This window comes from Narcine bancroftii, chromosome 4, assembly GCF_036971445.1.
Source record: "Narcine bancroftii isolate sNarBan1 chromosome 4, sNarBan1.hap1, whole genome shotgun sequence".
Classification (NCBI taxonomy): Eukaryota; Metazoa; Chordata; class Chondrichthyes; order Torpediniformes; family Narcinidae; genus Narcine; species Narcine bancroftii.
Genome location: NC_091472.1, coordinates 88,449,937 through 88,474,750, shown reverse-complemented (window position 1 = coordinate 88,474,750; position 24,814 = coordinate 88,449,937). Strand labels below are relative to the sequence as shown.

At 40.9% G+C, this 24,814-nt stretch overlaps 1 protein-coding gene and 1 long non-coding RNA gene across 7 annotated transcripts in view; one reads left to right on the top strand and one right to left on the bottom strand.

Annotated features, from left to right (window-relative positions):
- Positions 1-9,305, top strand: part of LOC138760791 (uncharacterized) — an 82,788-nt gene extending 73,483 nt beyond the window's left edge. Inside the window, exon 3 of the long non-coding RNA XR_011355878.1 lies at positions 8,994-9,305. This is a non-coding gene — a long non-coding RNA (uncharacterized lncRNA). The remainder of the gene's footprint in view (positions 1-8,993) is intronic.
- Positions 1-24,814, bottom strand: part of LOC138760789 (endogenous retrovirus group PABLB member 1 Env polyprotein-like) — a 155,375-nt gene that overhangs the window by 62,438 nt on the left and 68,123 nt on the right. The window contains exon 1 of one of the 6 annotated variants that reach the window (XM_069931885.1): positions 11,105-11,153. The exons of the other annotated variants lie outside the window; for them this stretch is intronic. The gene's annotated coding sequence lies outside the window, so the exon portion shown is untranslated. Of the gene's footprint in view, positions 1-11,104; positions 11,154-24,814 lie in introns of those variants that run through there. 6 annotated transcript variants of the gene reach the window in all.

Sequence of the window (24,814 nt, the reverse complement as noted above, 5' to 3'; positions counted from 1 at the left end):
ACTGCAATTCTTTGAGTCAGCCACAAGCAGACTTGACAAAGAAGATGCAGTGCATGTTGTACATTTGGATTTTCAAAAGGCCTGCAACAAGCGTCTCTCATGAGGCTGCTTAACAATATGAGACCCCATGAAATTACAAGAAAAATACTCGCATGGGCGGAGCATTGGCTGATCGGCAGGAAACAGAGAGTGGTTAGTTATCAATTACCAGTAGTGTTCCACAGGGGTCAGTGTTGGGGCCATTTATTTTTACATTGTATGTTAATGATTTGAATTATGGAATAAATTGATTTGTGGTTAATTCTGCAGATGATACAAAGATAGGTGGAGAGGCAGGTAGTGAGGAGGAAACGGAGAGGCTGAAAGAGACAGAAATTAGGAGAATGAAATACAGCATTGGAAAGAGTATTGCCATGCACTTTGGTAGAAAAAAACAAAAGAGCAGACTATGATTTAGATGGGGAGAAAATTCAAAATTTGGAGGTGTAAGGGGACTTGGCAGTCCTCGAGCAGGATACCTTAAAGGTTAACCTCCAGGTTGAGTTGGTAATGAAGAGGGTGTATGCCATGTTGGCTAATATTTAGAGGAATAGGATATAAGAGCAGGGAAGTGATGTTGAGACTTTATAAGGCACTGATGAGGCCTCACTTGGAGTACGAGCTACAGTTTTGCACTCCTTATTTAAGAATGTGCTGGCATTGGACAGGGTTCAGAAAAGATTCACAAGAATGATTTCTGAAATGAAGGGATTTGCATATGAGGAATGTTTGATGGCTCTTGCACTGTACTCCTTGGGGAGACCTCACAGAATCATTTCAAATGTTGAAAGGCCTGAATAGATTAGATGTGGCAAAGTTGTTTCCCATGGTAGGGAAGTCAAGGACAAGAGGGCACAACTTCAGAATTGAAGGGTTCCCAATTAAAACTGAAATAGAGAGGAATTCTTTTAGCCAGGAAATTGTAAACCTTGAATTTCTACCATGGGAAGCTGTGGCAGCCAAGTCATTAGGTGTATTTAAGGAAGAGTTTGATAGGTATCTGAATAGTCAGGGTACTCAAGGTTATGGGGAAGAGGTAGGGGAGTTGGTCTGAGTGGGAGAATGGATCAGCTCATAATAGAATGGTGGAGCAAACTTGATGGACCAAATAGCCTACTTCTGCTCCTATATTATATGGTCTTGTGGTCAGTTTTAAATGAAAATTGATTATGTGCTAATTATAACAAACTAAGCAATTAAATTAGCTAATTTATCATGTAAATAAATTTTGTCATCACAGAAGTAAATAACTAACTAAACCTTGGGCAGTCCCTTGAGATTAAGCTTCTACTCCATGTTTGTGTTTCCTGTGATGGCTGATGAGGGCAATGTGGGAACCATAGATTCTTCCCCAGAAGAGACAGGTGGGTAGTTTGTAAGATAGTCTGTTCCTTTCGTTGCTTACAGAATTTCTGTTAGCTTCCAGTGCATGGCCTCATGGTTCTCAATAATTTCTCTACATTGAATGGTCAAAGCTAGAGGTTCCCAGGAGTCAGAGGGGATGTTGTAGTTCTTCAATGAAGCTTTGAGCACTTCCTCAAATTTTTTACTCCTCCCACAGCATGGTTCAGAACTGAGTGTCTGTTTTGTAAATCTAGAGATAGGGATGAAAAGAATGTGGCCCATTCAAGGCGGCTGACTGATCATAACTTAGGCTTCAATGCTGGGATGTTGGCCTGGGAGATGACACCTATATTAGTTCACATCTTTCCAAAAGATTTTGCTGACACAGTCTAGAGGTATTTTTCAGTGCTTTAAGATACCTGCTGCAGGTAGTTTAGGTCTCAGGAGCATTTATGAGGATCACTGCTGCCTGATAGTCTCTGAGAAGTTCTGACAACCTGATCATCAAAATCCTTTCACTAAATTGACCAGAAGCAGTGGTGAATTTTATCTTTAACTTATTATTAATTTATTAGCAGTAGGTCCTGGGATATGTGAAGTATTCCAAGGCTTCACTATGAACTTTTGTCATAAGGAGGAATAGTGATGGAGTGGGCAAAGATTAATAGAAAAAGACCTTTGTTTTCCAGATGTAGAGTGTAAAGCCTATCTTCACATCTGCTTCAGTGAAGGAGTTAGACAATGTACTGGAGCTCAAGCTTCAAGCTTGCATATACATAAGCATTATCAGGTTATTGCAGTTTAACAACAGAGGTTTTGGTGAACTTAGTTCTAAAGAGCAGTTTAAAAGTTTCTCATCAGTTCTGAAGAAGTCCCCCAGTCTCACTGAAGATTTGTTGGAGGTAAGGTGCAACATTTGTGCAAGAAAGATTAAGAGACTGCTGGGACTGCATGTGTTATGCGTGTGAAACTGTTTTGATGGATCCTAAGGGTAAGGAGTCTGAATGCAGCTGATTGAACAGTAGTTTTTATTTACACATGTAGGGGAGTCACAATGGTGGTGGAAGGCACACACATAATCACACTCACCTGATTAAACGATGCACTTGGAACTATTTGTGGGTAGAAAGCTTTATAATCAAGTTGCAACATATGATGCCCACCACCCCTTGATATCCCTGGCAGGCAAGGTTCTTATCTAACTAAATTAGGGACACCAAGCTCACAGTACTACTGCTTCCAACCCTTGGACTGGTGGGAATGTCTGCGCACACCTTACTATTGATCCTCCATGGTTGCCCACAGTTCCCAACCAGGAGCAGAGCTTGGGTTTGTCCCAGGAGAGAAAGAGGTGGGTTTTATAGTGCCATCAGTTGGCGAGTCCGGCCCAGGTAGTGATGTTGCAATTAAAGAGGCCAATGGCCAGATATTCGCCAACCTGTGGGCAAGGCTTGACCTTGATTGGCAGGTGAGGTGACTTCCGATCAGGTTCCAGATAGAGAGGTCATATGCCTCTCTCCAATCCACATTCCCACCAGATTCCAGATGGAAGGGTTACATGACTCTCCCTGATCCACACTTCAGCATGTCACCAATCTTCATTGTGAACCCATCAATTGGTATCATGGCACTGATGAATTTCTGTGGACAGTCAAATTATCTTCACTGTGCAACAACTGTAAAATGAAGGGAAATGTACACACCTCTGTACCCAGCCTTCTTCAAACTCACTAGAGTCTTTGACTCCATCATTTGGGGGAAGGGGAGGTGAACTGTCGAATGTCTTCTTCAAACTTAATAAACATATAATATGTGATGACATCCCAGCTGTAGGTGAATTCTGCTGACTGCACATAAGATATCATCGCCGACTGTTTCCTTCCAATGGTTGAAGAGGTTCTCCCCAAATCACAATGGTTTCTGTCCATTGAGAGGCACAGTGGACAAGATCTTCACCATTCAACTTCTGCAAGAGAAATAAAGGGAGCAGCACCAACCACAGCACGTGACCTTTTTTAATCTCACTATGCCTGTGACTCAATCAACCTGAGCACTATCCTCAAGTTTGGTTATCCACAGAAATTCATCTGCATCTTGTGTTTACTTCATGGAGCAATATAACCATAGATTCACATTGGAGACAATGGCTTTGAAGACAAGTCAGGCTGCATCATTGCCCCAGCACTCTTTACGGATACTGCATGAGTACAAAAGAAACAGAGGCATGAGTTGTCATCTGATCCTTCAAGCCTGCCGAACCATTCATCAAGATCATGGAGATTGGGAGGACTGGATGAAGACTGGAGATTGGGGGTCTGGACGAAGATTTGAAATTAGGAGGTCTGGAGTAGGGGAAGGCAGAAATGGGGAAGATGGAGGTTGAGAGGGCTGAGGCATTGGATGGAGTACATGAGGGCTAGGAGTGGTTAGAAATTTGTCTAAAGCAGCAGGCTGGGGTTTCAACCCTGAATCTCTCCACAAGTTTGTTCTTGTCATTTGATCTGTCCCGTTCACTCTCCCTGATCAAGTGGCAGTGATTGTTCTGACACAGGTCAATGTAAACTGGATGCTGAAGCTAACTACTTACTACCTACGATGCCCGAGACTTTGTCTCTCCCAAACAGTGCTTTGTTACTTGTCTGCAAATTATTAATAATATTGATCTTGCTATTCTCTCAGACCAGGTGGACCATTTTGGGTATCCTTGCCTGTGCTGATAAAGAAGGGGTAGCAAATTCTTTTCAGTGCTGCGCTCTGTACCTAGGTCAGTTCACTAATCCTCCAAAAGGAAAAGAGGAACAGAAATGGCTGGAAACAGAGTGATGTTTTTGATATAATGGAGACAATGATTGTCAAGGTGACACAAATGTGGTCTCAGGGTAGTAATTTGCCTGGTGGAGTGTAATCAGAGATAGAAATAAAGAAGTGGTGTGGAAAAACAACAGACCATAGCTGTGAGATCCAGAATGTAATAATTATTGGAAATCTGAAATAAGAGAGAATGTTGAAAATAACAAATAGGATGACATCAGAGAAGAGAAAAATAGTGGGTTCACGACAGTTCACTAGAACTGGCAACTTCAAACACAAACAGGAAAGCCTGGTTACCTGAAGTTAGTGAATTCAGTATTGAATTCAAAGTGCTGCAACATGTTTAGACATAAGACAAATTACTGTTCCTTGAGCTCACATTGGACTTTGCTGGAACCGTGTAAGAAGCAGAATTCCGAGTCAAAGTGGATGTGGGGAAGACAGATCGGTCAGTGGTAGCAACTGCTAGTTTAATTGCCTGCAGAACCTCCAAAGCTTTGGGCCTCCCTGTGGCTAAGACATTAATTTTGCATTCTTCAGGCAGGGGCACCTTGAATAGTCCTGGTCTGTATCTTTCCTATACAAACTATGAACAGAAATCAAGGTGGCACGTGAGTTTAATCTTGTTTTTATTTAATTTGTGACGGAAATGTAGGCAGCTTGTTTCCTTCCTGCAAGACAATTATACTCGTTTTATCTAATCCTTACTTTCATTGTTCTAATTGCAATTTCAAAGGACATCTCATTTGAAGTAAATAAAAAGGGGTTAATTCCATGGCCAGAGATCGATATTTTATGGAAAGTAAAGATTTCAAATTCTCCCCACTTCTTTAAAAAGCTAATTGCAATCTGTTGTCCAAGCAGCTTAGAAATCTATGTCTACCACCTGCCTCAATGACTTAAATAGCATCAACATTTAATTTTGTTAATTAATAGAGGCAAATAATGGCAAAATGCCAAGATTTATGGTTCACTGATGATGCACAGCATTGAGTAGGAAGTCACAGGTTGGCCTTTTTGGGGCAAATGCCCTCAATACAAAGAGCTTGTAAATAATGGGAAATGAGTCAATCTAAAGAGGTTGAACCTGCTACAGAAGGCAGTTACTAGTGTTACCAGGCAGGCAAAAATATGTTAAAAACATCAAATAATGGTTATTATATTTCATTTCATTTCATGCAGTTAACTGAGGTTGACACAGGAATTCTATGGCCTACCATGTCTCTTTCGTAGCCACTAGATCTTTGCCTTCCTTGTAATGTGTAAAAACAACATTGAGAAGGTTTGTTTATGGCTCATTTTCCATTCAGTGTGGCCTCTTCAGGTCCAACACAATTTGCTATAATTCAAAGTTAAGTCCACTTCAATATGGATGCAAGCTATAGGGTGCAGTTACCCTATCCATAAGTAACACTCCATCTTGCTTATTTAACTCCTCTAATTATTATGTTTTATTTCTTGAAATAACTTGGGATTCTGTTGCAGCCAAACTGTTAAATTATTTAGTGCGGACTGCTGAAGAATTGGGCGGATGTCTCACTGGACAATTGGATTTCCATCACCCACATTGAGGCGTCTCTGTTCATCTTTAAATCAGTAATTAATGGTACTTTGTCCTTTCTGACAATATGGCACCAGCTGGTCCCTCTTTGATTGGCAAATGCCAGACCCATTGCCTTTTGCTCTGCATCTGCCTGAGTTACAGGTTATGAATCATTTTGTTAATGTTTACCAGTCTGTAGTAATCGGCGTGCTGTTCATTATGTTTGTTAACAAGTAATGGGGCCCTCTCAGGAACCAATCTGTTTCTTGAAGAGATTCGATTGAGGCAAAAGAATATTTATTGGCCAAGCCAATTAATATCCCCTTATCAGTGTGTCTTGGGAATTCAATGGAGTAGCAAAACGTAATCAAAACAAAGATTTTTTTCTCCAACGTGTCCCCTGACTGAATAGATGGAGCATCAGGAGCCTGAAGGTGCCATATGCTGCTGGTACATGGTACTGTTGGGTTATAATGTAACTTGTCAGAACTCCACAGCCTGTCTTTTCTCAGAGGCTTTGTGGAGCAGCTGGGGGTGGGGGGGAGGGGGGGGGAGAAACAAACTGTAGCCACCCTCAGTGGGCGTGACAGCCTCTCTAAATAGCTGCACACTTGAGCAATTCCATTGTTACCCTACAGGTCATTACATCTGCTCATTAACAGTCATTGCAAACATGATAAAGAAAGGACTGCAGCTCCAGAGAACAATGAATCCAAAATGCATACTGTCACCTATAATTAAATTCTAAATGTGGCACTTGTGGATGTCATTTCTTGCTATTTAGTCAGTGTTATGCAATTTGGAGAAATAACTTCCCAAATGTCCCAAAAATGTAGCTGAAACAAACTGCAGGCTTTTGCATGCATAAAACAGTAAAATTCTGTGGAAATCTAAAAACTTTTGAGGTGAATGCAGGGAAGAGTCAAACAACAATCCCCATTTCATTCCTAAATCATTGCATTACTTCACTAGAACGACAATAGATGAAAAAAGCCATTTGGCCGTTAGTATCTGGGTGAAGAAGTTATTCCTGATTTTTTAATTGGATTTATTAAATAGGAACCAAGGAAGTAGGAAGAGGAGTAGGCCAAAAATGGCCTATCGAGCCTGCTCCGCCATTCAATATGATCATGGCTGATCAAATTTATGACCTAATTCCACCTACCTGCCTTCTCCCCATATCCCCTAATTCCTCAATCGTAAAAATGTATCTAACCGATTTTTAAATATGTTTAATGAGGCAGCCTCAACCACTTACCTGGTTAGAGAATTCCAAACATTCACTGCTCTCTGGGAAAAACTATTTTTCCTCATCTCTGTCCTAAATCTACTCCCCCGAATCTTGAGATTGTGTCCTCTCGTTTTAAATACCCTAACAAAAATTCAATTTGTGCCTCTTCATTGTAATTATCAATCTCCACAAGCCTGGGAAGCTTTAGCAGATAAAGTCACTTCTAAAAATATTTTCTATTAGTGGACAGATTATACAAATAAAATGATTGGTACTGGACAGGTATTAATCTTTTATAAAATCCCTTACTCTAAGAACATTGTTTGAATTTTGGAAATAATGAAAACAGTGGTTTTTAAAGGGACCAATGCAGAACATAAAATATGTAAGACCTGTCATTCCTTCTCAGTGCATTTCCTTGTTTATTTTGTTGTGTATTCACAATTTGAATCAACGTATTTTGGTGCTGTCTAACCATATGCAGAGAAGCACATTGGAAAAAAATTGAAACACTGATGAAAGGTGTATGCCACAAGGAAAATGAAATCAAGATCTGGGATTGATAATGTTCAATTAATAACAAATACATTTCTCTACTCTGTGTGTGTTAGAACACAAAGGTATGGCTGTAGAAATCTATTCTGGGTTATATCTTGATGAACTGTGTTACATGTAATATTTATATACGAGCTCCATATCTTGAAGACAACGTTAAAGTAAAACTGTACAATGTTAGGGACGTGCAAGGTAACTGCTGTGGTGGTTTGATGCTTTTGCACTTCAGTTAATTGACAGTCATACTTTTGTAGGAGAGAAATGGAATCATATTGCAAATCTCGATGAATTTTTCTACATACTTTCCTGAGGCAATTGGATATAGGCATCACAAATAAGACCAGCATTTATTGCCCTGGTTGTTTTGAAAAAGCTTGTAGTGAGCTGATTTCTTGAACCATTTGCCCCAGTATTGTGAAGCCTCTCCAATGTTTCGTGAGTTGCAGAATTTGAAGGGATCCTTCTTCCAGTATGAGATGGAAGGGAAATTGGAATTGATGCAGTACTCATCCATAGACTGTCCTTGACCAATAAGGAATGAAGGTCACAGTTTTTGGAGATGCCACTGAAGGAGGAGCCCTGGCAAGTTATTGCAGTTCATACCATGATTTGTACAAGTTGCATTACCTGAGTGCTGGAGCAAGGATTGGTGTCTGTGTTCTGGAGGCACCACAGTAGACAGCAGGAGGTAGAGATAGGAAAGAAAAACTGACTTGGAATCTGCACAGTATGGAAATAACCTATCGTAAATATGGACAATTTTTACTGAATAATGAAGGACATAAATTTTCCTATTCTTCTGTTCTTAATTCACAATTGTAATTGCTCACTATCCACATCAGTTGCCTGTAGAATTAATCAATATTTTTTATCAAGGATTGATATTTAATTTTTTTTAAATGTAGTCATTCAACAGAGTAACAGGCCCTTTCAGCCTATGAGCTGCCAAATTATGCCCAATTAACCTACAATTCCTGTACATTTTGAAGAGTGGGAAGAAACTGCAGCACCCGGAGGAAACCCATGCAGACATGGGGAGAACATACAAACTACTTGCAGGCAGCACCTGATTCTACCTGTGTTGCACCATGATTTATCATGTAATGAGATTCATCCTTCTGATCAGAAGACACAAAGGGCTAAAATTGTGTCTATTTACAGATTTCACTTTATCTACATCAATGTTCTCAGGCTGTTACTGCAATATAAGCATTTATTGCTCATTTTCTAACTGCCTTGAGAAAATTGTGAACCAAATGGTTTCCTAGCCTGAGATCAAAATGAGATGTGGATAAGGATGGCAGAATGTCTTCCCTATTATATTGAGTGATTCAATTAAAATTCTCAGGCTAAGTAATAAATTTAGATATCAAACATTTGTTGTTTTTAGATTTCATCATCCAATACGGCATATTATAACTTAATGTGGATTTAACAATGACAGGTAAACTCTTCCTTTTTCACCCACAGACCTGAGTGCACAATTTGCAATTTGTGTGTAGTGGGCTGAGCGATGGTGCAGTTAGACTGACCGAATCGCCGCCCCAGTCGTTCATCACAAGATGGCGCAGGCCCCCCTCCTTCCCTTCCAAGGAGAAACCTGTGGTTGGTGACATGTGTTGCCCGGTGGACGGCGCAGCTTCCGTGTTGCGCACTGCTGGACGAGGAGTGACACCACGACGCGCTGACATCACTTCCAAAGGCCAATATGGCCCTCACAAGAAGAGGGCAGTCTCCTTGAGCTGCGCAAGTAATTCAAAATAAAGTTCACTTACTGGTTCACCTCATGCTGTATGGACATCTCTGGTTCCAACATCTTTGGAACCCACCTCAAATGCGACAAAATGAACAAGACGCCAACAGTGGCTGTTGCCTTAGACGCAGAGAAAGCCTTTGACAGAGTAGAATGGAATTATTTATTCAAAGTACTACAGAGGTTCAACCTACCAGAGAAATATATTAATTGGATTAAAGCATTATATAAGGGACCATTGGCGAAGGTGACAGTAAATGGATATATATCAAACCAATTTAAATTAAGCAGATCAACTAGGCAGGGATGTCCACTATCTCCCTCACTGTTCGCGTTAGCTATAGAACCACTGGCAGAACTGATAAGAACAGAAAATAAAATGAGGGATAAAAATAAAAGAGAAGGAATATAAAATCAGTTTATTTGCAGGTGACATCATAGTATACTTAACAGAACCAGAAATATCAATGAAAGAATTGCATAAGAAATTGAAGGAATATGGAGAAGTATCGGGGTAGAAGATCAACGCAAATAAAAGTGAGGCAATGCCAATGAATAATGCGGATTTCACAAAGTTTAAGAAAGAATCACCATTTAGATGGCAAACAATCAATCCGATACTTAGGTATACAACTAGATAATAATCTAGGCCATCTATACAAACTAAATTATCAGCCATTAATGAAGAAATTACAAGACGATTTAGAACATTAGAAAGACTTACCACTAACACTGATAGGAAAGGTAAATTGCATTAAAATGAATATCTTTCCAAGGATACAATACCTATTTCAATCGTTACCAATTCACCTAAAAGAGAAATTCTTCAAGGAACTAAAGAAAATAATAAGGAAATTCTTATGAAAAGGGGAGAAACCGAGGATAGCACTAGATAAATTAACAGAATGGTACAAACAAGGGGGCTTAGAGTTACCAAACTTTAAGAATTATTATAGAGCAGCACAATTAAGATACATATCAGAGTTTTATCAAACAAGGGAAAAACCAGATTGGACCAGATTAGAGCTAGATAAAATAGGGGAGAAGGTACCAGAACATATACTATATAAGTGGGATGAAAAGCTGGTGCAACATAGGAATTCACCAGTACTGCACCACCTGTTCAACATTTGGAAGAAGATTCACGTAGAAAGGAATAAAACAAATTATCAACTACCAAAATTAATATTGATGCAAAATCAACTAATCCCTTTCACAATAGATAACCTGTCCTTTAGAGAATGGGAGAGAAAAGGGATCAAAAGAATAGAAAATTGTTTTTCGGGAAATAAATTATTATCTTTTGAACAAATGAAGGACAAATATGGTATAACTCACAATACAATGTTTGCATACCACCAACTGAAAACCTACTTGAAGGACAAATTGGGAAGCAGGCTGAGGTTACCAGAAGGAAGCAATTTGGAATATGTGATTACAGACACAATGATAATTAAAAGATTTATAATAAACATATACATCAAACTGCAAGAGAAAGAGAACGAGGAAACAAGCTATAAACCCAAACAAAAATGGGAACAAGATCTAAACATAAAGATAAAGAATGAAACATGGGAAAAGCTATGCTCCAGAACTATGAGAAATACAATAAACACGAGGTTACGCATGATACAATATAATTGGTTACACAGGCTATACACCATGGCCCAAAAGTTAAATAAATGGGACCCAACAGTATCAGACAGATGTTTTCACTGTAAGAAGGAAACGGGAACAACAATACATGCAATTTGGGCATGTGAGAAAGTGGAAAAGTTTTGGGAAGATCTAAACCAGGTATTAAATAAAATCACAAAAAGCAACATACCAAAAAATCCAGAGATCTTTCTTCTAAGTAATATAAGAAGTAAAGAACTTGAACTCGAGCTGGATGGAGCACAAAAAAAGATTTATTATGATAGCCTTAGCTGTAGCAAAAAAATGTATTATGTCAACCTGGAAATTAGAAGATAGCCTGAGAATACAGCAATGGTACATAGAAATGAATAAATGTATTCCATTGGAAAAAAATAACATATAATTTAAGAAATAACATCATAGTATTCGAACAAATTGGAACACAACAGAGAAATCCTAACGCGGACCTCCACCGCCTAAAATGACAGAAGGAGAAGATGAAATGAACTGACCCAGTATGTAAAAGTAGAAGACACAAATTTCTTGTTTATTTTCATTGTGTGATGACATTGTTTAATGGGTTTAATGTATCATATAGGTTGAATGTTGAGTGGGTGGGGAGGGGGGGTGAAGGAGGGAAGGAAGGGAGGGGGGGAAAAGGGGAGAAAATGACACTGTATATTCAAGAGGGAAATGTTTGTGTGTATTTTGGTTAGTATGGTTCATAGTGTGAAAAATAAAAAAATTTTAAAAAATGTGACAAAATGCAGGATGCTACTACCACTACCGTCGCAACAGCTTTGACCAACGCTGTGGGTGTGCATTTGTGGCCCTCTGGGCAAATCGGACCAGGAATTGGTTACAACTGGCTGAGTCACAGTTCCAGATCAGAGGCATTGTCTCAGAGGATACCAAGTTCTGGCACGTCATCAGCGCCCTGGATGCTGCCACTGCAGCCAAAGTAAGCTCCTTCAGGGAAAATCCTCCTATGGATCTTAAGTAAGAACAAATCCAACGTTTCCTCCTTGATTCCCTGGAACTCAGCCAGCACGAGCATGCTGTCCACATCCTGAATATGCAAGGCCTGGGCAATAGGAACCCCTCTGAGATCATGCACAAAATGGTGGCCTTAGCGGACAGAAACACAAATCGTTCCTTGTTCAAGGCCCTGTTCCTCTCCCAGATACCAGTGCACGTTTCCTTGGCAATATCTGACATGGATTTCAGCACTCCACACCTGGTAGCCAAGGAAGCAGATAGACTTTTCCACATCCCACGACAGAGCTCCGTACACTTGTGACAAATCTACGCCATCGGCGCTGCTGGTTCAGCCCTCCCACCGGGCCCTCCAGCAGTAGCTGCAGCCCAACTGCAATGTAATGAGCACTCAGACAAACAGAAAATGGGGCCATAATGCCCAGCGGTGCATCCCTCCATGCTCATACCCCAACACCATATCAAGCACAGTGGCGGGAAATGGACAGGCCAGACACCAATAGTGGCCTTGGAGGTTGGTGCACACAAAGGCCTATTTTACCTCAGGGACCAACGAACAAAGAGGGATTTCCTAGTCGACACGGGCGCAGAAATAAGCCTCATTCCGCCTACGTATTTTGAACTCAAACACAATTCCAAGGGCTTTCCCCTACAGGCAGCCAATGGTTCCTCCATCCGAGTTTTGGCACTTGCCTAGTCACGATCCATGCCGTGGACATGGTTTTCCACTGGAAGTGTACAATGGCAGCCGTGGGACAAGCCCTACTCGGAGTAGATTTCCTCCGGGCACACGAGCTCCTGGTGGACATGAACAGATGCCGTTTGGTCAATGGTGGGGGTGCGAAGGAATCTGCAGGCCCGGAGGTGGGGAAGCAGCTCGTGTGGCGACCACTGGGGTTGTGAGGCGTGTTGATGAACTCACCAGCAAGTGCCAGCGGTGCGCCGTAGACCAGCTCAGATGATGACGCCTGCTGATCCTCCTTGGGCGTGGAGCAGATGCCCAGGAGCACCCAAGGCAGTTCGTCCACCCAGCTGGGACCGATGAGGCAGGCCATAAGTGCCGACTTAAGGTGGCGGTGCAGACGCTCGACCAGCCCATTGGCCTGCGGGTGATAGGCCGTGGTGCGGTGTGGCTCGATCCCCAACCTGTTGGTAAGCTGTGCCCAGAGCGCAGAGGTGAACTGGGTGCCCCGATTGCTGGTGAGGTGATTCGGAACACTGAACCGGGTGACCCAACCGTGCAACAGTGCTCGGGAGCAGGAGTCCGTGAAGGCGTCCAGCATCAGGATCGCCTTGGGCTAATGAGTGGTGCAGTCCATCACTGTGAACAGGTAACGGTTGCCCCGGGAAATGGGTAAGGGCCCAACTATGTCCACGTGAATGTGGCTGAACCATTCCCGGATGTTCTCGAACTCTTGCATGGGCGCCCTGGTGTGCCTGTGTACCTTGGACATTTGGCAATAGGTGCATGTTCTGGCCCAGCCCGCGATCTGCTTCCACAGCCCATGCCAGATGAACTGTTCTGCCACCATCCGGACCGTGGACCTGATGGATGGGTGCGAAAGGTTGTGGATGTGATGGAAGACTTGCCTGCGCCACTGCTGGGGAACCACTGACTGCGGGGTGCCCATGGAGACATCGCACAGGACGGTGCTTCCGCCGTTCAGAGTCGGGAGGTCCTGGAACTGCAGGCCCGTGATGACAGTCTCCTCGTCGGACTTCTGGTCCCGGGCAAGCTGGTCAAAGTCGAGGCTGGGTGTCAGCACGCAGATGGTCAGTCGCGAGAGTGCATCGGCGACCACATTGTCCTTCCCTGCCTTGTGCCGAATGTCAGTGGTAAACTCCGACACAAAGGAGAGGTGACGCTTCTGGCGGGCCAACCAGGGGTCCTTCACCATTGCAAGTGCTTGGGTGAGGGGTTTGTGGTCAGTGAAGATGGTAAAAGTCCTCCCCTCCAAGAAATAGCGGAAATGCCGCACTGCCAGGTACATGCCCAGTAATTCACGGTCAAAAGTGCTATATTTGCGCTCTGGTGGGCGGAGAAGCTGGCTGAAGAATGCCAGCGGTTTCCATTGTCCGTTCACATGATGCTCCAGGATGGCGCTAACGGCTGTGGCAGAGGCATCGACGGAGAGTGCCATATGCAGGTCGGTGTGCGGGTGGGTGAGCATGGTAGCCTTCGAGAGGGCATCCTTGGTGGCCTCGAATGCACTGCAGGCCTCTGGGGTCCAGGTGAGTGTTTTGTGCTTGGCTGCGATGAGGGCAAATAGCGGCTGCATGATGCGCGCAGCTACCGGATGAATTGGTTGTAGAAGTTGACCATACCAGCGAACTCCTGCAGCCCCTTGAGATTGTCCAGACATGGGAACTCCTTGATAGCGGCGAACTTCATAGCGGTGGGTGTGGCTCCCTCGGCCATGATGGTATGGCCCAGGAACTGCATGGACCCTTTCCCAAACTGGCACTTGGCTGGGTTGATGGTGAGGCCGAAGTCGGCCCTCATACCTTTGTTGTGAGTGTTTTAGTTATTGTGTGTAAGTATAATTAGTTTGGTGTTAAGCGTTCAATGTTGGGGGGAGGCATGGGAGGGAAGGGGGATAAAAAGAACTTAAACTCTGTGAGAAGATTGTATGAATTATTAAGTATGCAATGTAAATAATGTTGATATTGTTGATAATGATATTAATGATATTCTCAATTGTTGGAGTTTGAGTCAAAAAACTATAAATGAAATATCTTTTAAAATGTTCATTAATTTAAAATAATTACCTCACTGACAAAAGACAAAGGAGGAAAAACCCAACACCCAACCCCAACCAACCAATTTTCCGCTGCAACCGTGTCTGCTTGTCCTGCATCGGACTTGTCAGCCACAAACGAGCCTGCAGCTGACGTGGACATTACCCCTCCATAAATCTTCGTCCGCGAAGCCAAGCCAAAGAAAAGAAGAATTTAAAATAATTACTATTAATACACAATCCAACACAGTGAAAATTTCAAGTTGAAAATCCTTTTGTCAAAATTCTGTATGTTTTTCTGTGAGTGCTCTCAGCCTTTCTCTGTTTCTGTTTCAGACAAAATTAGAATTCTTTTGAATACAATATATTTGTGTAAGTTCCCTTCAATTTAATAATAGGAGATTGGGGTAATAATTACTGTGATTTAATTCTTCTGAACCTAAAAAAAACTTATTTTAATACCACTACAGAACCATTTAAAAAGATGGTAATATCTTGCAATCCATTATAAAGCATTAGCGAGGATTTAAACCACGGAGTTTGTTGTTAAAGCGTATCCTTCTAGGCTTTAGCCTATGTAAGGCAGATTTTGGCTTTATATATCTTAGCTTCTCCAGCAGCACATTCCCTCCAAATTACTGCTATGGAACAATTACTCCCTGCAATTTTTTGTTTAGACTTTGTTTTAAAAATATGACTTGCAAAATCAATATCTAACTTTTGTTATAATATATAACAATATCATTCTCTAAAAATATTCCTAGGACATGTGGATTATTGGCAAGCACTACCAGTAAGTGGCAATTCTGTCTCAGACCGGAGGAAAAAGAATCTCAGGGTTGTATGTGAAGTCGTGTATGTACTCTGACAATAAATCTAAAATCTGAAGTTTGGTCATTCTTGCTTAGTTTAGGATATGCCGGGTGGTCTAATTCTCAAACCACCATAATTGATGTGATATTCTTTGTAGCCATTTGTCATAAGTGAGTGACTTGTTATTTACTTTAGAGGTTAGTTAATAGTCTGTTGTGTTGGTGTGGGACTGAAGTCATATGCAAGCCACATCTTTCTCTTATTTGCACTAATTATTTTTATTTTAAAAATGTAATTTATAGCAATTTTGCACCTGTAATGCTGCCACAAAACAATGAATTTCGTGATATGGTCTTGATAATAAATTCTGATTCTCTGGTTGGTGGGGTGCACAGGGATTGGTGCCAGGCACACAACTGTTTACAATTTGCATGAATGATTAGGAGGGGACCAAGTGCAACATATCTAAATTTGCTGAATGGAAACAACTCTCCTGTCTCTGTCTGTACTTTCATATTTTTCATGTTTCTAAAGGATCATCTCTTATCCTTCTGAGTTCCATTAAGCTACTCAATCTCTCCTCATAGGCTACCTGTCTCATATTCAGAATCAACATGGGAACCTTCTCTGGACCACCCCCAAAGTCATTGTATCCTTCATGTAAGGAGACCTGAATTGCATGGAGTATTCCAGGTGGGGCCATACTAGTGCCCTACACTGTTACAGTGGAACCTTCCTGTCCTTAAATTCAATCTATCTGGCATTAAAAACCAATATCCCATTTGCCTTCTTGATTAACTGTTGCACCTTCAAACTAATTTTTTTGTGATTCATGCACAAACATCCCAAAGTTCCTCTGCACAACAGTAAACTGCTGTCTTTCATCATTTAAATAAGACATTGACAAGGTCCCCTATGAGAGACTCATTCAGAAATTCATGAGGGATGGGATCCGTGAAACCTTGGCTGTGTAGTTTCAAAATTGGCTTGCCTATAGAAAGCAAAGAATGGAAGTGGACAGGAATAATTCTTCTTGAAGGTCAGTGACTAGTGGAGTTCCGCAGGGATCTGTTCTGGGACCCTGCTCTTTGTAATTTTTGTAAATGAATAAACGGAAGGATGGGTCAGTAGGTTTGCGGATGATACGAAGATTGGAGGAGCTGTGGATAGTATTGAGTGTTGCCATATATATAACGAGATATAGACAGGATGCAAATTTGGGTGGAAATGTAGCAGATGGAGTTCAAACCAGGTAAGTATGAGATTATGTATTTTGGAAGGTCAAACTTGAAGGCATAGTTAATGGTTTGATGCTTAAAAGTGTGGAAGGATAGAGGGAGTTTGGGGTACAAATCCATAGATATCTCAAAGTTGCTGTGCAGCTTGATGGGATAGTTAAGAAGGCCTATGGTATGCTGAGCTTCATTAGTTGGGGGATTGAGTTCAGGAATTGTAAGGATATGTTGCAGCTCTATAAATCACTGGAGAAACTACAGATAGAACATTGTGTTCAATTTTGGTCACCTCAGGATGTGATGTAGAGGAGATTTACCAGGATGTTGCCTGGATTGGAAAATATGTCTTACGAGTCTTTTCTCTTCAGATCAAAGACGTTTGAGAGGTGACTTCATAGAGGTCTACAAGATTATGAGAGACCTAGATAAGCCAGAACTCTTTTCTCAGGGTTGGAGTAGCAAACACCAGAGGACATCCATACAAAGTGAAGGGAGGGAGGTTTAGGGGAGAAATTAGTGGTAATCATTTTACATAGAGCTGTGGGTGGCTGGAATTCCTTGCCATGGGTGGTGGTGGATGTTGTAACAATAGGTGCAGTTAAGAGACTCTTAGATAGGCACATGGATGATATAAAAATACAGGTGGTCCTCAACTTACAATGGGGTTACGTTATGGAAAATCTATCGTAAGCCGAAAAAAATCCTAAGTAGAAATAGAATACCACACCTACCATTTTTTATAATTAAATTTTGTATGTTTAGTAGACATGGTGTGTTATTTACAGCGCACTTGTTCGGGTGATTGCGACAGAGACTGCGAGCATGATTGACTCAGGATTGCGAGAGAGCACTAAGTTCCTTGAAGTTCACTTAATGACCTATTGTGGACTCTCAACATCTCCTCACTTGTCTGGAAGCGCAGCAGCGACTACACTTCCTGAGAAGACTGAAGTGGGCAAGGCTACTGGCCAACATTATGACAACGTTCTATTGAAAGCATCCTGGCCACCTGCATCACAGTGTGGTACACATGTTGCAGAGAAATGGATCAATGGTCAATCCACAGGACTATAAGATTCTTGGAGCAAAAGATATCAGGAGAGATTGTACAGACTGGCCTGTCTTCTTCTTTTTCTTCTTTTTGGTCAATCCCTTGCTTCCATTTCGGTTTTGTGGTTCTGAGATGACTAACTAAATCAATTGTGGAACAACAGACATTTTCACAGATGGACCAGGAGGTGGCTGACAAAGTGGGCAGGTAGTTTACTGAGGTGGTGCACTCCTTTCACCACTATCATGGGGCTTGCACATGCTCCTGATGGATAGCCATGAGGCTGTCAATCTCAAATGCTCCTTCTCCACTTTGAGTAGTCATAGACTAGTGATTCCCAGGTGGAGTCCATGGAGATGAGGGAAGTTTGTGTTATGCTCTGAGCTGCATTCATTACCTTGTGTAGCTTCTTCTGATCTTATTAAATAAGGAAACTAAACTGTATACATCCCCCAGGAGTAATGTGAGCAAAACCCTGTTGTCACAGAAAGATTTCCACTTTTTTCTCCTTGCAATACAGGCCAAATGCTATTTGTCTTTCAATGTTTGACTTTCAAATGTTATGTGACTGTCAAGTTCACATTCCCTTCCCTGCCATCTACTCCTGTCCTGATCACTTCCATTCACATCTCCTTCAACCCCCATTCCTCCTGACACCTTGAAACCTTCTGGGCTCAATTTCCTTGCACTTTGCATTCTGTTTCAGCTTCTGCTTGCTCCCTGCATTCAAAATGGACTGGGAACCTCTAACATATGCAAAATGCAAATAAGAAAGTCAAAGCACTAAAATATCCAGGGGGCACCAACCCAGATGGAATGACATATTTTATACCTCACAGGAGAGACAGCATGGGCAAAGCCCTGCAAGTAAGTGAAGACTTGTTAGTTAAAATAAATATAATCACCCAAAAGCATACAGGAAATTAATTAGGAACATTTATACAAGCACCCTCTCATCCACAGGAAATTCCAAATCACTTTACAATTAATTAGAGTTTTGAAATATTATTACAGATTAAGAAAGGAAGCAGATAATTAATGCATAGCAGGATCACACAAGCAACAAATTACAGTTTGATCATCTGTATTCAATGATATTCATTGGGAGATAAAAATCGGCCAGAGCACCAGAGAGAACTTCTGCTTTTGTCTCAGGATGGTACCTAGGGATCTTTTACATCCAGCGGGGAGAGATGATGGTTTAATGTCTCCTCTAAAAGGGAAATGGAGAGTGGTACATATGTGTCATGATCTAATTAGTGGCATGGGCATGCTTGAATGGCCTACCCTTGTTCAACATGCATATGAAGGGAATAGAACACACAAAGGGGTAGTCAGTGAGGACCAGGAAGCTTTGCCACACATTTTCCTCTTCTAAAGCTGATCTGGAAAAATTCAATAGATTGTATTCTGTTATGAAATTTGTTTTCCTGGGTTGATTTAAATAGTGAAGGTACATTCCAAGTATGAGTTTGGATAAAAGAAGTTGGCATTGTTGGGTGTGTGACAGAGGTGCTTCAGGGTGTAGATTGACACAAAGTTAGATATTCCATAATTTATACAGTTTTACAAACAAAACCATGGGAAATATTTACAGTAGTAGTGGAATATTTACTCTCACACCTTACTGTCTTAAAAGGTGACAGCTGTGGAGATAATTAGGATCTCCTGCAAATGAGAAAGGCACTCCATGGACTAAATTTCTTCTTTACATTAAGCTCCAAATCTGTCTTTCAAATTTTTCTTAAAATTATTACCTACTATCAACTGTGTGACAGATATAGGAAGTTTGGGATGGAATGGCATTAGCTTTGTCTGCTTCTGATGACACCCTGTTTCCCTGGAGGAAATCTGTGCAAAACCCATCAGTCATTTGATCTCATGTCATTTGAAATTTCCCACCCTCTTCAGATGCAACCAATTGAAACAATAATGAAACAATAATTAATTGGCAGAATTGTTGGGGAATTCTTTCAGGGATCGATGGAACAATGAAACTGTGGTGCACTCGGCCATGACAGGCAAGAGATTTTTAATAAAAATTAAACACAAGGAACATTCCTCCCAAAATCCACTTTGAGAATGGGTTTCACCAGAACCACTCAGCTCTTGCCCTCATCTCAGCCTTGGTCAAATTAAAGACCAAAGTCTGAATTCCAGAGGTGAGGTGACAGTAACATGCCTTGACATCAAAAAGTCCTGATAAAGCAAAATACCATAATGCTTAGGAGTCCAGTCTCATCCAAAGGAGGTTGTGGTTGTTGGAGAGCTAGTCTTCCTAGCACCTGCTCTTCACTGCTTCAGCCAATAATCTAAAGCTGTTTTATCAGTGACTTTCTTCCTTCATGTGTCAAAGTCAGGATTTTCACTGATCATTACACATTGTTGAATTTCATTCACAACTCCTCAGCAGATGCTAGGGCTGCACTCTAGGGCCCGTGAAGCAGTGTTGAGAGCAAATTCTACAGAACATTTCAACCAAGAATCTTTCAGGGATCTGGGAAGGAGCAGTTGAATTGCATTCATTGGTGGCTTTCCACTAAAGGGTGAATAGTTTCCACTTCAGTGTGTAATTTATTATTTTATCTATCTCCACCTTATCAGGCAGGGTCTTGTACATCAGAACAACTCACTGCAGATTAGAAAATAATCTTCCTGCTTCACCTCTCATTATAATACTGAGTATACTTTTGGCAGCAGGTTTGCTGGGCCCTGCCACCACTGGCAAGGTCTCCCTTCTCTCCCTCCTGCCCCTGTTGAGCTCGGCATTCTGCTACCGATATGTTTATTTTATAAGAGCCAGACTAGAATTTCCCATTGTTTATTAAAATAATAATAAGATTTTGTCAGAAATCTATTTCGATCAGCTTAGAATGAAAGTGGGGTAAAGCTGATTACGAAAAGCCAAGAATGCACATGACCAGTATATTGCTTGTACTGTCAGCAGGGAGAATCAGGAATTAGGGCTTCAAGTAGATTATACCCAAAATCAACAGGGAGTCAATTCAAATGGCCACAGGAAGGCATCAAGTATTTGGGGGTAAAAATAGATAAAGCTATTACATAATTTGTGTAAACCTAATTCCTTTTACTCCAGAAGATTGAAGAGGACTTTGATAGATGGAAGACTCTACCTATTACATTGGTGGGTAGAGTTAGCTGTGTCAGAATAAAGATGATGCCAAGACTCCAGTATTTTTTTCAGTCATTACCCATTTCATTGCCACGGGTTTTCTTTAAGTTGCTTGGCGAATGTGTCAGAAAGTTCCTGTGGAATGGTAAAGTGGCTAGAATCTCCATGGAAAAGTTGACATGAGATCACAATTTAGGGGGGTTAAAATTACCAGATTAAAAAAAATATTATAAACATTAATATTATTAATGTTTATTGCCTCACTCTTTGTAACCCCTTACTAAAGCATATTCTTCAAATATGGCAAAGAATAAATCAACGTATTGGATGGAAGGTGGGGATATCTCCTAAAAAGACTTTGACCCAGAACAAATTAATATCCTTGACTCTGGTTAATAAGATCCTGGACACCTGGTGCCAGAAAGGGATCAGATGCATCAAGGACAGTTACAAACAAAGGCAGCTCATGTCATTCGAGCCGTTGAGAAACAAATGTGGTTTGTCTAATTGAACATTCTTCTGCTATCTGCAAATAAGATTTTTTTTAAAAATTTTTTTATTTTTCACACCATAAATCACATTAGCCATGATATACACTATTTCTTTTTCACACATATACAGTGACTTTTTCTCCCCCCCCCCTCCTCCCAAGCCACCCCCCACCCCCCCCCCCTCTCATCCATTTTAGGTATACAATCTAGGTTGCATTAAGCCAGTCAGACAATGTTGTCATTCAACAAAAATACACCAGAAATTCTACTGAGTCCATTCTTTTCTTTCCTTCTCCTTCCATCAACTTAGGTAATGTTTGTCCCCAGTAGGTTTTCGCTATTGTATTTAAAGTAAGGCTCCTATACTTGTTCGAATATTTCAATATTATTTCTTAACCTATATGTTATTTTTTCTAATGGAATACATTTATTCATTTAAATTTAGTAGTTTCTTCCTTTTAATTTGGTTATGTATTCCATTAATATTTAAAGTCATATAGTTCAGCTTAGCCCTTTTATATTTTGTTTATCTTCTCTTTCCGTTTTTCCATCATTACCTTTCCTCCTTTTCCATTTCTGTTTTCTTATTTTCAACTCTTTATAAGACAACATTCCTACAACATCCAACATTTTCCTTATTCTCCTATTTCTATCTTATTTATCCCCTATCTCCCCTTCCCCTCCTGAGTTGTCCTTTATCCCTTGTCGGACAACCACATCTCCCCTCTCCATTTGGATTTGCGAATCTACTCGCAAGCGTCAACTGATTTTGTAGTGACCGCTATTTCCCCCCACCCCGCCCCCCCCAGAAAAGATTTCACTTTTCATATGTCACAAAGGTCACTCTTTTAATTCCCTCCTTATTCTCTCTATTCCATTACCTTCCCTTATTAATTCTTGTCTATACTATCTATATTTTCCTCTAAGTACAGATACTTTCACGTATACACATTGTCTCTATTCACTCTTATACCTCTTTACCCGCATACATATCAATCGTGATCATTTTTACTCTCATTACCCGTCTTCATCCCTCAGTCTATTTTTGTCTTTACCCACATACATATCAATCGTGATCATTTTAACTCTCATTACCCGTCTTCCTCCCTCAGTCTATTTTTGTAATTGTTCTGCAAATTTTCGTGCTTCTTCTGGATCCGAGAATAGTCTGTTTTGTTGTCCTGGAATAAATATTTTCAATACCGCTGGATGCTTTAGTATAAATTTATATCCTTTCTTCCATAAAATCGCCTTTGCTGTATTGAACTCTTTTCTCTTCTTTAGGAGTTCAAAACTTATATCTGGATAGATGAAGATTTTTTGCCCTTTATACTCCAGTGGTTTGTTGCCCTCTCTTACTTTTTCCATTGTCTTCTCCAGTACCTTTTCTCTTGTAGTATATCTTAGGAATTTTACTACAATAGATCTTGGTTTTTGTTGTGGTTGTGGTTTAGAGGCCAATACTCTATGTGCCCTTTCTATTTCCATTTCTTGCTGTAGTTCTGGACATCCTAGGGTCTTAGGGATCCACTCTTTTATAAACTCCCTCATATTCTTGCCTTCTTCATCTTCCTTAAGGCCCACTATCTTTATGTTATTTCTTCTGTTATAATTTTCCATTGTATCTATTTTTTGAGCTAGTAGTTCTTGTGTCTCTTTAGTTTTTTTTATTAGATTCCTCCAATTTCTTTTTTAAGTCTTCTACCTCCATTTCTGCTGCTACTGCCCGCTCTTCCATCTTGTCCATTTTCTTTCCCATTTCTGTTAAGGTCATCTCTATTTTATTCATTTTCTCTTCTGTGTTGTTTATTCTTTTTCTTAAATCATTAAATTCCTGTGTTTGCCATTCTTTAAATGATTCCATGTATCCTTTAATAAGAGAAAGTATATCCTTTATCTTGCCTTTCTTTTCTTCTTCTATTTCACTGTACTCTTCCTCTTCTTCTTCTTCTTCCTCTGGGTTGGCCATCTGTTGTTTCTTTGGTGCCCTTTCCTTCTCTTCTTTCTTGTTTCTATTGTCTTCTGTGGTCTTTTCTTGCTGCAGGTGTTCTGCAGCTGTCGTTGCCGGCTGTGGAGATCGACTCCCCAGCTGGTCCCACCTCCCGTCGGTGTTTTTTTTTTCATTCGCATCGCGCATGCGCGTTTGCGCACTTTTACTCGGCTCAGCGAGCCATTTTTGTAGTCCATTATTTACCGACCTGAGGGAGCGGGTTTCTCTCTCCGCAGCGGGCCTCTTCGGACAGGTAAGGCCTTCACCTTTTTCCTCCTTTGTCTTCTCTTCCTCTCTTCTTACCGTTGCTTTCGATTTTTCTTTTTTTGTCGCCATCTTCTTTCCACCTTTATACTCACTTTTCTGTAACTTTTATTTCTGTGCCTTTGTGTTTTCCTTTGTTTTTCCCGACTTTTCTGGAGAGGGCTGGAGTTCACCGTCCGGCCACTACTCCATCACTTGACTCCTCCTCCAAATAAGATATTTTTTTAAGGGAAAAATTAGGACCATCTATGACCCTGCCGAGGTGTTGTAATGTGGAGATTCTATTTCAACAAGGGAATCTGTGTAAATGTATTTCTCGAATGTATTACATATTCTAAAGTGAGGGCTCAAAGCCAGGCTTATGCAGGTCAAGGGAGAGATGCGAGTCAGACTTGGGCACAACAATCAATGAAGAGTGGTGGCAGGACCTGTGTCTGAACACTGTGACTGGGGTCATTAATGCCAGATACAGGTTGGTGCAATATAACTTTTTGCCCCAGTTGTACCTCACACAACGAAAATTACTTAAATCAAAGCCAGAAATTTCAGAAATGTGCTTTAGGTGTGGGGTGGAGATTGGAACCTTTGTCCACTCCACCTGGCTATGTACAAAGGTGAGATCCTTCTGGGAAGAACTGGGAGACATTTTGAAAAAAATTACAAAAGTGTATTTTCCATCAGATCTGGAGTTGTATCTTTTGGGAGATATTGGAAATATGAGTTTTAGACTGTCCAAGTATCAAATTCAGTTTGTGAAGGCTGCCTTGTCAGTAAGCAAGAAGTGTATAGTAGTTATGTGGAAGTCTGACTCCCATTGAAATACTACATGATGGAATATGGAAGTGCAGAATTGCATTCCCTTGGAGAAAATCACTTAAAATCTGAGGGGGAAACATGACTCATTCATTAAAGTGTGGCAGCCATATCTGAAATACGTGGGCATTTAGATTGACTAGTTTCCCCTCCCCTTGAAGTATGGATATATTAAAAACCTGTCTCAATAGGGAAAGGATTGGAGTTAAGGAACTGGAACATGGCACAGGTGATGTGCGTGTTTTGTTTTTAGCCCTTTTTTTAAGTTTGTTTTATTTTAGTTTTGTTTTTCTTTTAGTTTTTTTTCTATTTTATTCCTTACTTGGGTTATTTAATTAACTAGGTTGTTTTTTTGGTTTTCGGAGGGGGCTCTGAA